This window comes from Panulirus ornatus, chromosome 47 (assembly GCF_036320965.1).
Source record: "Panulirus ornatus isolate Po-2019 chromosome 47, ASM3632096v1, whole genome shotgun sequence".
Classification (NCBI taxonomy): Eukaryota; Metazoa; Arthropoda; class Malacostraca; order Decapoda; family Palinuridae; genus Panulirus; species Panulirus ornatus.
This window is the reverse complement of record NC_092270.1, coordinates 2,539,743-2,552,060: the sequence shown is the minus strand read 5'-3', so window position 1 is coordinate 2,552,060 and position 12,318 is coordinate 2,539,743. Positions and strand designations below refer to the sequence as shown.

The 12,318-nt window shown below is 40.2% G+C and overlaps 1 long non-coding RNA gene across 27 annotated transcripts in view; it reads right to left on the bottom strand.

The window, feature by feature from the left end:
* Positions 1–2,154: 2,154 nt before the first annotated feature.
* Positions 2,155–12,318, bottom strand: part of LOC139763434 (uncharacterized) — a 33,026-nt gene continuing 22,862 nt past the window's right edge. For all 27 annotated transcript variants that reach the window (XR_011716130.1, XR_011716134.1, XR_011716141.1 and 24 more), the window contains 2 exons: positions 9,049–9,526; positions 2,155–4,088 (listed from right to left, as the gene is read on the bottom strand). This is a non-coding gene — a long non-coding RNA (uncharacterized lncRNA). The remainder of the gene's footprint in view (positions 4,089–9,048; positions 9,527–12,318) is intronic.

The window sequence follows — 12,318 nt, the reverse complement described above, 5'->3', positions numbered from 1 at the left end:
TTGCCATACCACCTCTCTCAATCACACCTTCATTTTTTTCTTTATTCCATGTACTTACAGCACATGCTCCTTTTTAAAAGCTCATTTCCACTGCTTAGATTCTTAACCTCTGTATTTCATTCCATTTCCATGTTTTGGTTGCATAGGTCAGGTTTGGGAGGACCATGCTGTCCCTTAATCATCTCGTTACTTCCATACTTACACCTCTACCCTTCATTATTCTGTTAAGGGACCCAGTGACTTGTTTACCCTGCACCACTGTCTCCCGTATCCTTCCTTCTGCAACACCAAACTTTCCCGAGATTACTCCTAAATACTTAACTTCCTTCACCCTTTCCAGTTTTTCTCCCTCTATGTTTAGAACACAGTTTCCGTACACATTCTTCTTTCACTCTATACGGCTTTGCAAAATCTATACTTTCTATGCTTCTTTTTAAACATCATTACTGTACTTTTATTTGCATTTGTCTTTAGTTGCTTATGCTTACTCACACAACCTTCTGCAACACTTCTTCATTGTCAGCATACACTTTTCCTGGTATACTTAACAAATTTATTCCCTCAATAATTGCTATACACAAATTTAGCACCTTTTCCTTTGAATGAAGGAACAATAGAAGCTTTCACCCAATCCTCAGGGACAACCTTCTGTTTCCATGCTAAATTACATATCAGATGCATCCATTCTATCACACTTTCTCTTCCATACTTCAGCATTTCAGCCGTAATCCCATCCACACCATGTGCCTTTCCTGCCTTCAGCCTCTGCATTGTACCTCTTCCACCTTCCATACCCATGCATGTAACAACTGCTGTCTCACCTTTTCCCACATTCATCATTTTTTCAGAATACTTTTTCCATTTTCCTTTCATTTCCTCCTCACATTTTCATTTCCACTCATACATATATGTCTTTCCTTTTTCACCACCTTCCATTTCAATTATTTCCCTAAAATTTAGACTCTACTTTGGAATACTTTCTTCCAAAGTCTTCATCTACTCTTTCTTTGCATTCCTCTGTCAGCATCTTAAGATTCATCTTACACATTTTATATACTTCCCTCTTCCGTTTCTGAAATTCCTTTTTCTACCTATATATCATGACTTTATATCCCTCTTCTAATTGTACAACCTTTGATAATATGTCTGTAAATATTTTAAACTGATAACAGCACCCCTACATTCACTGCACTTCCATCTAAACTTTCGGTCACACTCCTCCCTGCATTTTTTCTAATTCATCTCGCTTGCTGACACTTTTGCCTCCTCACTTTTCTTTATACCTCTACTTCTTCATCCTCATCCCCACAAGAACTGCGAAAGTCAGAGTCTGTGAAGGATCTTCTCACAACTCTCTAGCATCACACACAGCCCTTCTCAATCTTTCATCCTCTGACACATGGTCAAAGTATTTTTCTCTTCTATCATTTCTCATCTATATATGTACGTGGATTGTCTTTTGCTGAAAAAAGTTATGTGAAAGAAATAAACCTCTCTTTCAGCACAGACGTCCACAAGACAACTTTCATTTTCATTTATTCCAGGCATCCTCATTTACCAAATATCTTGTCCGTTTCATCTCCTCCCAATTTCACATTCATATAACCCATTACAACGTGTCTCTCATTTTCAAAACCTTATACAGTCTTCATATTCACTGATGGATGTACACATACTTCACAGTTGCAGTCTTTCACCCACATTATTCTTGACCAATTCCATCCTTGCTCTGTAACACCCTCCCACACTCTTGGCAGTGGCATAATTACACATCCCTCTTTCCCTCTTCCTGATAATTTTCATTCATTCTTGTCCATGCCACTTCCCCTTAAGCACGTCCTCCCATAACCTGTATTCATCATTTCTATTTTTATTCCATACACCCTGCTAAATGACGTGGGTTCCCCCATTCCCCAGGATGCCTAAGCCATAACTTTTAAACTTTTACATAAGCTCCCTCCTGTTACTCTCATCAATCATCTCATTGCATTGTGTCATTACCCTCAAATGCTCGTGTTTACTCCAGGACATAAATAGTAGGCTTACAGTGATCCTTTTCAGCCATTTGTGTGTCACCCTTGACTGGCCACTGGCTTTATTTGCAAATGTATTACTGTATATCAAATTAACATGTAAAAGCTATTAAAAACAAAGGAATAGAGAGTATTTATTTTTACAATTGTACAACTCGGAGAGTAAAGTCTTGGCTGTGAAACATTATAAGATTTACCATGTAATGCATCATGTTTAGATCTAATAAAATTGTTTGTACAGTTGTTTTCAACTTCCTTTTTAGCTTTTTAGTACAAGGTATACACTCCTAGGCATGTTTTTCCACAGATATGGATCAGGTTTGGTTGTTCTTAGTACAATTTACTGATCAGTAATTTACATTTAGCATTGTATGTCCGCAAGAGGCCTGGCTAAATAGTAAAACATTTTCTTATTTTATTATACTTTGTCGCTGTCTCCTGCGTTAGTGAGGTAGCACAAGTAAACAGACGAAAGAATGGCCCAACCCACCCACATACACATGTATATTCACACATGCACATATACATACCTATACATTTCATCTTATATACATGCACAGACATGTACATATATATGTGTTCCTACGAGTCCACGGGGAAAATGAAACACGGTAAGTCCCCAGGTGTACTTTCGCATAATAATCACATCATCAGGGGAGACACGAGAGAAATATAACAATCGGTTGATATACATCGAAGAGACGAAGCTAGGACGCCATTTGGTAAACGCAATTGTCCAGTGGTCTTGGACAATTGCACGTTTAGCAAGTGGTGTCCTAACTTCGTCTTTTCGATGTATATCAACCAATTGTTATATTTCTCTCGTGTCTCCCCTGATGATGTGATTATTACACGAAAGTGCACTTAGGAACTTATCGTGTTTCATTTACCCGTGGACTCATAGGAATATTTTGATCACGCGCAAAATTGTGTTCCTTTCCAATATATACACATGTATATAATTCATACTTGCTGACTTTATTCATTCCCATTGCCATCCCTTCACACATGAAAATGACGACCCCTCCCCCCGCATGCGTGTGAGGTAGCACTAAGAAAAGACAACAAAGGCCACACTCGGTCTCTAGCTGTAATGTATAATGCACCGAAACCACAGCTCCCTTTCTACTTTCAGGCCCCACAAAACTTTTCATAAATCATGTAATATAGACAATGCTCTATGATTAATTATATTTTCCTGACGTATAAAACACAGACAGACATTTAAATAGAAAATATTTTCAGCATACAAATCAAATATTTCCAACCTTAAAATATGATGGAAATCATGACATTTATAATTTTACCATATATAAGATTTCACACTATATGGCATTTTTATCTTGCTGACCCAATACATTGAAAAAAAAAAAAAAAAAAAAAGCATTACATTTCATGGGGCAGGAGGCCTGGTTTCAAGGGTATAATGGGTAAAACTTGCCACTTTGAGAAGTTATAGCATATGAAAAGTGCAAGGCTAGGGACTACACAAGTGTGTAGGATAGTAAAATCCAGAGCTGATGTAAGAGGAAGACCACAGGGAATGAACATATATATATATGTTACTATTGCACCCTATATATACTGCAACAAATAGGCAATTTCTCCAATTACTGTAAAAAATTTATACAATAAATGCTAATTATTCTAATTCGTATTATTCATTCAGTGATCTTCCATTTACTTCTTGTGATATTCCCTAACCATTATTGCTATATTTTCTAAATTATATTTTCTTATACTTTATAGTGAATATTTTCACTATAAAAAATTCTTGCATTCTTATATTTTCTGTCAATTTCTTTATAGTGAATGTTTTCACTATAAAAAAATTCTTGCATTCTTATATTTTCTGTCAATTTCTTTATAGTGAATGTTTTCACTATAAAAAATTCTTGCATTCTTATATTTTCTCTGTCAATTTCTTGCTCATTAACTTGTGCAATAAAGTATTTGTTTCTGATATCCCTTATCCATCCATTTCCCATATTCTGTCTCGTACTCCTTTTCGGTCTTTGCAGGTAATGTTTGGTTTGGAGCTCCATCCTCCCCCGCCTGGAAAAATAACAAAAAGTGGTTAGTGATGAAATCTGCACATGAGCTTCATTTCTGTACGTCTGGCTAAAAACTTAATAAATTTGATCTAACAATGACTGTGCTTTCATTTCTGCTTGCCTAAATATAATCAAATGTACATTTCCTCTGTACACATATATCTACCTAAAACCTTAAATTTGACATAACACTGATCACCTTTTCATTTTTCCTACCCTAAATATTATAAGATGTGTATTTCCCAGTGATATATTCAAAAGCTAGTACATTTCACATAACATGGATTGTATCCTCTTCTGCTTTATTGAGGGGATATTAATGTAATTATTTAATAATGATGCTTTTCAGCTTTAAAAAGGTTGTGTACATTCAACAGCTATAACTACATTTGTTATACTATGAGGACTTTCATTTCAGCTATTACATATATCCTTTACTGGAATGCATATGTAAACCTGTGAACACATATATATGAGGTTCTTAATAAACACCATGTTATGTGAAAATTAACATCTTTTCTCTAAAAAAAAAAGCTATGTATCTGTTCTTGACAACATCGCTGAAGCAGGAAATGGCAAATATGCATTGGGGTATAATTTATATACATAAAGAGGTAGAAAAAGCTTTGCGGAAGATGAAAGACAGCAAGAGAGTGGGTTTGGATGGTATTGCAGTGGAATTTATTAAAAAAGGGGGTGATTGTATTACTGACTGGTTGGTAAGGTTATTTAATGTATGTATGGCTCATGGTGAGGTGCCTCAGGATTGGCGGAATGCTTGCATAGTGCCAGTGTACAAAGGCAAAGGGGATAAAAGTGAGTGCTCAAATTACAGAGGTATAAGTTTGTTGACTATTCCTGGGAAATTATATGGGAGGGTATTGACTGAAAGGGTGAAGGCATGTACAGAGTATCAGATTGGGGAAGAGCAGTGTGGTTTCAGAAGTGATAAAGGATATGTGGATCAGGTATTTGCTTTGAAGAATGTAGCATTTATGGATCTGGAGAAGGCATATGACAGAGATGATAGGGATGCTCTGTGGAAGGTATTAAGAATATATGATGTGGGAGGCTAGTTGTTGGGAGCAGTGAAAAGTTTTTATCGAAGATGTAAGGCATGTGTACGAGTAAGAAGAGAGGAAAGTGGTTGGTTCCCAGTGAATGTTGCTTTGCGGCAGGGGTGAGTGATGTCTCCATGGTTGATAATTTGTTTATGGATGGGGTGTTAGGGAGGTGAATGCAAGTTTTGGAAAGAGGGGCAAGTATGCAGTCTGTTGTGGATGAGAGAGCGTGGGAAGTGAGCTAGTTGTTGTTCGATGATGAGACAGTGCTAGTGAATGATTCGGGTAAGAAACTGCAGAAGCTGGTGACTGAGTTTGGTAAAGTGTGTGAAAGGAGAAAGCCGAGAGTAAATATGAATAAGAGCAAGGGTAGGGTTGAGGGACAAGTCAATTGAGAGGTAAGTGTGAATGGAGAAAAACTGGAGGAAGTGAAGTGTTTTAGATATCTGAGAGTGGATTTGGCAGCAGATGGAACCATGGAAGAAGAAGTGAATCAGGGTGAGGGAGGGGGCATAAGTTGTGGGAGCGTTGAAAACTGTATGGATGTCGAGAACGTTATCTTGGAAAGCAAAAATGGGTGTATGTTTGAAGGAATAGTGGTTCCAACAATATGGTTGCAAGGCATGGGCTATAGATAGAGTTGTGCAGAGGAGGGTGGATGTGCTGGAAATTAGATGTTTGAGGACTATATCTGGTGTGAGATAGTTTGACTGAGTGAGTAATGAAAGGGTGAGAGAGGTGTGGTAGCAAAAAGAGTGTGGTTGAGAGAGCAGAAGAGGGTGTTTTGAAATGGTTTGGTTACATGGAGAGAATGAGTGAGGAAAGATTGAGAAAGAGGATATATGTGTCAGAGGTGGAGGGAACGAAAAGTGAGAGACCAAATTGGAGGTGGAAAGATGGAGTGAAAAAGATTTTGAGTGATCAGGGCCTGAACATGCAGGAGGGTGAAAGGCATGCAAGGAATAGAGTGAACTGGAACGATGTGGTATACCGGGGTCGACGTGCTATCAATGGATTGAACCAGGGCATGTGAAGCATCTGGGGTAAACCATGGAAAGTTCTGTGGGGCCTGGATGTGGAAAGGGAGCTGTGGTTTTGGTGCATTATATATAACAGCCAGAGACTGAGTGTGAACAAATGTGACCTTTGTTGTCTTTTCCTAGCGCTACCTCGCACACATGGGGGGGGAGGGGGTTGTCGTTTCATGTGTGGCAGGGTAGCGACAGGAATGAATAAGGGCAGACTATGAATTATGTACATGTGTACATATGTATATGTCTGTGTGTGTATATATATGTATACGTTGAGATGTATAGGTATGTATATGGGCGTGTGTGGACATGTATGTATGTACATGTGTACGTGGGTGGGTTGGGCCATTCTTTCGTCTGTTTCCTTGCACTACCTCACTAATGTGGGAGACAGCGACAAAGAATAATAAATATATATATATATGTATATATGATTTGGTGAACAGAGAAGAGGTTAGTGAAAGCTTTGCAGAAGATGAAAGTCAGCAAGGCTGGGGGTTTGGATGGTATTGCTGAGGAATTTATCAAAAAAGGGGGTGATTGTGTTGTTGACTGGTCGGTGAGGATTTTCAATGTATGTATGGTCCATGGTGAAGTGCCTGAGGATTGGCAAAATGCATGCATAGTGCCAGTGTACAAAGGCAAAGGGGATAAAAGTGAGTGTTCAAATTACAGAGGAATAAGTTTGTTCAGTATTCCTGGGAAATTATAAGGGAGGGCATTAATTGAAAGGGTGAAGGCATGTACAGAGCATCAGACTGGGGAAGAGCAGTGTGGTTTCAGAAGTGATCAAGGATGTGTGGATCAGGTATTTGCTTTGAAGAATCTATGTGAGAAATACATGGAAAAACAAATGGCTTTGTATGTAGCATTTATGGATCTGGAGAAGGCATATGATAGAGTTGATAAAGATGCTTTGTGGAAGGTATTAAGAGTATATCGTGTGGGAGGTAAGTTGCTAAAAGCAGTCAAAAGTTTTTCTCAAGGATGTAAGGCATGTGTACGAGTAGGAAGAGAGGAAAGTGATTGGTTCCCAGAGAATGTTGGTTTGCGGCAGGGGTGCGTCATGTCTCCATGATAGTTTAATTTGTTTATAGATGGGGTTGTTATGGAGGTGGATGCAAGAGTTTTGGAGAGAGGGGCAAGTATGCAGTCTCTCGTGGATGAGAGGGCTTGGGAAAATAGTCAGTTGTTGTTCAGTGATGATACAGCGCTGGTGGCTGACTCGGGTGAGAAACTGCAGAAGCTGGTGACTGAGTTTAGTAAAGTGTGTGAAAGAAGAAAGTTGAGAGTAAATGTGAATATGAGCAAGGTTATTAGGTACAGTAGGGTTGAGGGACAAGTCAATTGAGAGGTAAGTGTGAATGGAGAAAAACTGGAGGAAGAGAAGTGTTTTAGATATCTGAGAGTGGATTGGCAGCGGATGGAACTATGGAAGCGAAAGTGAATAATAGGGTGGGAGAGGGGGCGAAAGTTCTGGGAGCATTGAAAAATGTATGGAAGTTGAGAACGTTATCTTGAAAAGCAAAAATGGTTATGTTTGAAAGAATAGTGGTTCCAACAATGGTATATGGTTGCAAGGCGTGGGCTATAGAGAGAGTTGTGTGCAGGAGGGTGGATGTGCTGGAAATGAGATGTTTGAGGACAATATGTGGTGTGAGGTGGTTTGATCGAGTAAGTAATAATAGCGTAAGAGCGATGTGTGGTAATAAAAAGAGTGTGGTTGAGAAAGCAGAAGAGGGTGTTTAGAAATGGTTCGGTCACATGGAGAGAATGAGTGAGGAAAGATTGACCAAGAGGATATATGTGTCAGAGGTGGAGGGAACGAGGAGAAGTGGGAGACCAAATTGGAGGTGGAAAGATGGAGTGAAAAAGATTTTGAGTGATCGGGGCCTGAACATGCAGGAGGGTGAAAGGCGGGCAAGGAATAGAGTGAATTGGATCGATGTGGTATACCGGGGTTGACGTGCTGTCAGTGGATTGAATCAGGGCATGTGAAGCGTCTGGGGTAAACCATGGAAAGTTCTGTGGGGCCTGGATGTGGAAAGGGAGCTGTGGTTTTGGGCATTATTGCATGACAGCTAGAGACTGAGTGTGAACGAATGGGGCCTTTGTTGTCTTTTCCTAGAGCTACCTCGCACACATGAGGGGGGAGGGGGATGGTATTCCATGTGTGGCGATGGGAATGGATCGTTCTAAAGGCTACACAACTTCCAGCAGCCAGGATATGTAGATTACTTTGGAGTGAAAACTTCATAGATAAGACTACTCCCAATGATACAGCCTCACTGAAGGTGACTTCATTCCCAGCATAACCTCATGTTGGCTTAGTTAGGCATGACATGACAGCTATACAGTGGATGCAGCCTTTCTTTGTCTGTTCCTGGCACTACCTCATTAAAGCGGGAAACAGCGATCAAATACATGTGAGGATTTCCCTGCTAAGGCTCAGTCCTCTGATCCTGACACTACCCCGAAAATGGCAAATATGAAATGGTTCATATATATGGAGAGAATGAATAAGGAAAGGTTGACAAAGAGGATAGATGCGTCAGAGGTGGAGGGAACAAGGAGAAGCAGGAGACCAAACTGGAGGTGGAAGGATGGAGTGAAAAAGGTTCTGAGCAATAAGGGCCTGAACATGTAGGAGGGTGAAAGGTGTGTATGGAATAAACTGAATTAGAACAATGTGGTATACTTGGGTTGACATGCTGTCAATGGACTGAACCAGGGCATGTGAAGTGTCCGGGGTAAACCATGGAAAGGGCTATGGGGCCTGAAAGTGGACAGGAAGCTGTGATTTCAGTGCATTACTCATGACAACTAGATAATGTACAAGCAGATGTGGCCATTTTCTGGCACTACTCACTGATGCAAGTGGTGGCGAAGCTGTTTCCTCTTGGGAGTGGTGGCACCAGGAATGGATAGGGAGCTGGGTTTTCAGTGCATTACTCATGACAGCTAGATAATGCATGAGCAGATGTGGCCATTTTTTTTTGTCCATTTTCTGGCACTTCTCGCTGAGGCAGGAGGAGGCGAAGCTGTTTCCTCTTAGGAGTGATGGCACCAGGAAAGGATTGGGAGCTGTGGTTTCAGTGCATTACTCATGGCAGCCAGATAATGCGCGGGCAGATGTGGCCATTTTTTGGTCCGTTTTCTGGCACCACTAACTGATGCTGGGGATGGCGAAGCTGTTTCATCTTGGGAGTGGTGGCACCAGGAACAGATAGGGAGCTGTGGTTTCGGTGCACTACATGAGACAGCTAGACTGAGTGCGAACGATGTGGCCTTTTTTTTGTGTTTTTCTGGCACGACCTCTCTGAAGCAGGGGGTGGCAATGCTGTTTCCTGTGGGAGATGGTAGCAATAGAATGGACGAAGGCAAGTGAGTATGAAAATGTACGTGTATATATGCAAAACTCTGTGTATATATACACGTTTATTGTACTTAACCACTGTTTCCTGTGTCAACGAGGTAGCACAAGGAAACATAAAGAATGACCCAACTACTCATACACACACACACACACACACACACACATATATATATATATATATATATATATATATATATATATATATATATATATATATATATATATATATATATATATATATAAATGCCCATATACAACGTATATTCAACGTATACATAAATAGACATACAAAGACATACATACATACACATGTATGTATTCATACTTGCTGCCTTCATCCATTCCTGTCGCTCCCTCACCACACAGGAAATGCTCCTAAAACTTCCGCCCCCTCCCCCACCCTATGATTCACTTCCGCTTCCATGGTTCCATCCCTTGCCAAATCCACTTCTAGCTATCTAAAATACTTCACTTCCTCCAGTTTTTCTCCATTCAAATGTACCTCCCAATTGACTTGTCCCTCAACCCTATTGTACCTAATAACCTTGCTCTTATTCACATTTACTCTCATTTACTTCCGCTTCCATGGTTCCATCCCTTGCCAAATCCACTTCTAGCTATCTAAAATACTTCACTTCCTCCAGTTTTTCTCCATTCAAATGTACCTCCCAATTGACTTGTCCCTCAACCCTATTGTACCTAATAACCTTGCTCTTATTCACATTTACTCTCAGCTTTTTTCTTTCACGCACTTTACCCAACTCAGTCACCAGTTTCTGCAGTTTCTCAACCGAATCAGCCATCAGCGAACAACAACTGACTCACTTCCCAAGCTCTCCCATCCACAACAGACTGCATACTTGCCCCTCTTTCCAAAACTCTTGCATTCACCTCCCTAACAACCCCATCTATAAACAAATTAAACAATCATGGAGACATCACACACCCCTGCCGCAAACCAACATTCACTGAGAATCAATCGCTTTCCTCTCTTCCTACACGTACACATGCCTTACATCCTCGATAAAAACTTTTCACTGCTTCTAGCAACTTGCCCCCCTACACCATATATTCTTAATACCTTCCACAGAGCATCTCTATCAACTCTATCAAATGCCTTCTCCATGTCCATAAATGCTACATACAACTGTATCCATTTGCTTTTCTAAGTATTTCTCACATACATTCTTCAAAGCAAACACCTGATACACACATCCTATACCACTTCTGAAACCGCACTGCTCTTCCCCAATCTGATGCTCTGTACATGCCTTCACCCTCTCAATCAATACCCTCCCATATAATTTCCCAGGAATACTCAACAAACTTATACCTCTGTAATTTGAGCACTCACTTTTATCCCCTTTACCTTTGTACAATGGCACTATGCAAACATTCCTTCAATCCTCAGGCACCTCACCATGAGTCATACATACATTAAATAACCTTACCAACCAGTCAACAATACAGTCACCCCCTATTTTAATAAATTTCACTGCAATACCATCCAAACAAGCTGCCTTGCCGGCTTTCATCTTCTGCAAAGCTTTTACTATCTCTTCTCTGTTAATCAAATCATTCTCCCTAACACTCTCACTTTGCACACCACCTCGACCAAAACACCCTACATCTGCTACTCTATGATCAAACACATTCAACAAACCTTCAAAATACTCACTCCATCTCCTTACATCACCAATACTTGTTATCACCTCCACATTAGCCCCCTTCACTAATGTTCCCATTTGTTCCTTTGTCTTACGCACTTTATATACCTTCTTCCATAACATCTTTTTATTCTCCCTAAAATTTAATGATACTCTCTCACCCCAACTCTCATTTGCCCTCTTTTCCACTTCTTGCACCTTTCTCTTGACCTCCTGCCTCCTTCTTTATATATCTCCCACTCATTTGCATTATTTCCATGCAAAAATTGTCCAAATGCCTCTCTCTTCTCTTTCACTAATAATCTTACTTCTTCATCCCACCACTCACTACCCTTTCTAATCTACCCACCTCCCAGGTTTCTCATGCCACAAGCATCTTTTGCACAGTCCATCACTACTTCCCTAAAGCCATCCCATTCCAACCCCACTCCCCTTACGTCCTTTGTTCTCACCTTTTTCCATTTTGTACTCAGTCTCTCCTGGTACTTCCTCACACAAGTCTCCTTCCCTAGCTCACTTACTCTTACCACTCTCTTCACCCCAATATTCTCTCCTCTTTTCTGAAAACCTCTACAAATCTTCACCTTCGCCTCCACAAGATAATGATCAGACATTCCTCCAGCTGAATCTCTCAGCACATTAGCATCCAAAAGTCTCTCTTTCACGCGCCTATCAATTAACACGTAATCCAATAACGCTCTCTGGCCATCTCTCCTACTTACGTATACTTATGTATATCTCTCTTTTTAAACCAGGTATTCCCAATCATCAGTCCTTTTTCAGCACACAAATCTACAAGCTCTTCACCATTTCCATTTACAACACTGAACACCCCATGTACACCAATTATTCCCTCAACCTTACTCACCTTTGCATCCAAATCACCCATCACTATAACCCATTCACATGCATCATAACTAGTAACACACTCAATCAGCTGCTCCCAAACACTTGCCTCTCATGATCTTTCTTCTCATGCCCAGGAGCATATGCACCAATAATCATCCATCTCTCTCCATCCACTTTCAGTTTTACCCATTTCAATCTAGAGTTTACTTTCTTACACTCTATCACATACTCCCACCACTCCTGTTTC